This window comes from Sinocyclocheilus grahami, unplaced genomic scaffold (assembly GCF_001515645.1).
Source record: "Sinocyclocheilus grahami isolate Dianchi unplaced genomic scaffold, SAMN03320097.WGS_v1.1 scaffold307.1, whole genome shotgun sequence".
NCBI lineage: Eukaryota > Metazoa > Chordata > Actinopteri > Cypriniformes > Cyprinidae > Sinocyclocheilus > Sinocyclocheilus grahami.
Genome location: NW_015505486.1, coordinates 1,370,471 through 1,373,890, shown reverse-complemented (window position 1 = coordinate 1,373,890; position 3,420 = coordinate 1,370,471).

Here is a 3,420-nt window from a genome sequence, read left to right as displayed (position 1 = left end):
GTTCACACCAGACGCGAAGCGAATATGCGCATCGCGCCACTCGCTCTAGATTACTCGCGGCATGTTTTTCGTGTCACTCGCGCAAATTAAAAACAGGAGATAACTACAATCGCTGTTTTGTACCTGTTGTCAAAAAGTCCCAAATACAATGGAATGCCAAACGCCGACGTGTCTGGGTTCACAGCACCATCCAGAAGAGGATGAATAACGTTAGGATCCTGTATTAATGTGTGTGTTACATTTTACTACTGTATATATACACACTGATATTACTATTATTTTTATTATCGATAGCAGCATCTCCGTAGCCATGCTAATAAAATACAACTACCACTACAACTGATTTTAATTGTTTTCTATGCTCCAGACCTATATAATAACAGACGGCTGCAATAATGCTCTCTTCTATTGTCTGATTCAACCAGACGTGCCTATAAGCTCTTCGCTGATTGGCTTGCGCGAGAACGCGTCAGGCGAATTTTCCGCTTGAGTTGAAATTTTGGAACTTGCGCGAAGATGCGATTGAGGCGAATATCTCACGTTTGCGGCAAACGCGTCGCGCATTTCGCGTCATTCGCGTCGCCTGGCGCGAATTCACCTCTATTCGCATCTTTGCATTGACTTTGTATGTAATCTACTCGCGTGAATAATTAAATTCGCGTTTGGTGTGAACGCACCATAAATTCTGGTCATCTGGACTTTCAATATAGTGACAAAGATTTTTGTAAAAATATCTTACTTGCATTTCAAAGATAAAAATATATTACTTGAATTATCACGTCTCTTTGACTATCAACATTTACATAAACACTCAGTATTCAGCACTGATACTTAGTTGTTAATTACAACATAACTCATTTACAAACTTAGTGACTCAGAGGTACAATAGGAAATTGAAAACACTTACGAAAAACTGAAGTACTAGTTTTTAACAAATGCATTTCGGAGAAGCAAAATAATTATTCTCATGTAAAATATCGAGACTCTTTCAATAAACATTCATTAAACTTTGCCAGCTGTCTTTGTCAGATATCCAACAATTGTTCTGTTCATGCAAATTGTAATTAAATTATTCAGGACTGAATGTTAAATGTGTTTCTGCTCCAGGCAGCCATTCCGAGCACAATCCTGTCATGGCAACTACGAGGTGCTCTTTAAAACAGGAATGCTGGGATCTCAAGCCCTCACATTCCTCCCTGTGGGTGGTGTGTGTGTGTGACCCGAACAGACTTGTTCCCATCTTACCCACAAAACACCAGAACAGTTTCTACAAAAATACTCTACAGATCTCACACAGGAAGCGTGGTTTAACCAAACAACCAAAACGTTGCTTTGTTTTTCTTGGTAACATTCCCAAAAAATAGTGGCTGAAAAGTAAAAGTGAAAAAATGTAAACACTCAAGTTTTGGCATAATGATTTTTCCCCATTAGATTTTAGCACCGAAGAGGTCCAGTGACATGCTACAGCTTTTACCATGGTAAAACAGTGAAAGTTTTCACTTTAAATGGCATTGAAGGTATTTGAGTATTCAGACTACCATTGGTCTGCACCACTCAACACTAAAAGCTGAGGAAACATGCCAAGCTTTCCACTCTTTACAAACTGAGTTTAGAAAAAATAAGACAGTTAACACGACATGATGAGAATTTAGACAGAATTCTAAATTCTTACTGGATCACTTTCAATTCAATTAAACTTTTAGCTTAACAGAAAATTAATGTTTACCCCCCAAAATAATACCCTTACCGGATCATTTTGAATTCATTTGAATTTGTTTCAAAGCAGCTTTACAAAAAAAATGCATGTTTACCCCCTAAATAATAAACCTACAGGATCATTTTTCAGTTAGTTTTAAAATGTTTTACAGAAAACTCTACTTCATTTTGCCTGCGTCGACTAACCAGGAAGTGGCGCATTTCACGGACAAGAATCCATAAAACACATTATTTTCCAAGGCCTCATGATATATTAAACAGTTTAAAAATCATAATTAAGCATAACTGTGAATTCACAAATGCTACGATTTAATTAAATAATTATATGTGATGCAGTTATAGGCGTGTAGGTTAAGTACGTGCGTCTCACAGCGGCTCCGTTCACAGTAAATGCTGTTCCACAGGAACTGTTATCGTTTACATGTGCGGAGCATACATTAGCTCTATTCACTGATCTATAATATAGATTATATTATATTATTTTATAATTATACATAGATCAGTGGCTCTATTACATTATAATACAGTATTTTAAAAGTTGTGTTCAATAAAACCATATGATTTCTTGCTTTTGATACTTTATTTGAACTAATTATTATTGCCTCATTGCTATTATATATGCATTAAGAACATTTCAGTTGTGTTGCTGTCTGTGGAGGGTCAGACAGCTCTCAGATTCAATCAAAAGTATCTTAATTTGTGTTCCGAAGATGAACGAAGGTCTTACGTGTTTGAATTTTTGGGTGAACTAACCCTTTAAACTTCACAAGTATACATGCGTACAACAGCTACAGCAGAGAAGGAGAATGGAGTCAAAAACGAGTTTACGTCATTGGCAGGGGTGTATGTGCTCAAAGACGGACCAAAGCACCAAACCCTAACGCTTTCCAGACAGAAACAACCCCATTCCCAGTGACTCACTGCCTTACAACAGGAAAAAAGTCACCATGCCGTTTTATAACAGATATTAAAACCTGACTCACTCATCCATCATTCTAATCTGGTCTACAGCCATGACAGTAAACCTAGACTTAGACTCAGAGGAAAAAAACAGGACTACAAAAACTAAGGCATATTTGACCTATAAAATGATCAAAATAAATATAATGAAGTCATTAGTAATTATAATTATTTTTTTTTTCTGTAAAATATTTTTCCTCTGCTTGAATGCAACAGCTGTTTGGTCAAAATAACGCTTCCTCTGACAGAAGGAAAAAACAAATATATAAAAAAAACATCAAACTTATAAAAAAAAAAAAAAAAAAAGTTTAGCTGTATTGTTCATTTATAAATAAAAATGACAACAATTTCCTAAGTATAGGAGAACTGTATACTAAACACTTCAAAGAAGGTCAAAAAGCTCCTTTAACTCTTTAATGAAAGGAATAATTAACTGACTAATTTCTTCTATTTACACTTGCAGATTAATCTCGTTGATTCAATTTTATAAATATAAAATACAAAAAAATTACTTACGACGTAACACAAAACACAAAAATAAAACACCTACTAAAAAGAAAAGAAAAACTTCACACTTCTAAAAAAATATTTTATTTAATTACCTGCATGTGCCTTAACCATTAACCCTTTAAGCCCGAGCACCCGCACGAAAAAAATCAAAATCAAAATACTAAGCAACCCCTGAATGGAATAACACAATATATGTATCCTTTTAAAGCTTAGAATCTTTTTAATGAATGTAAT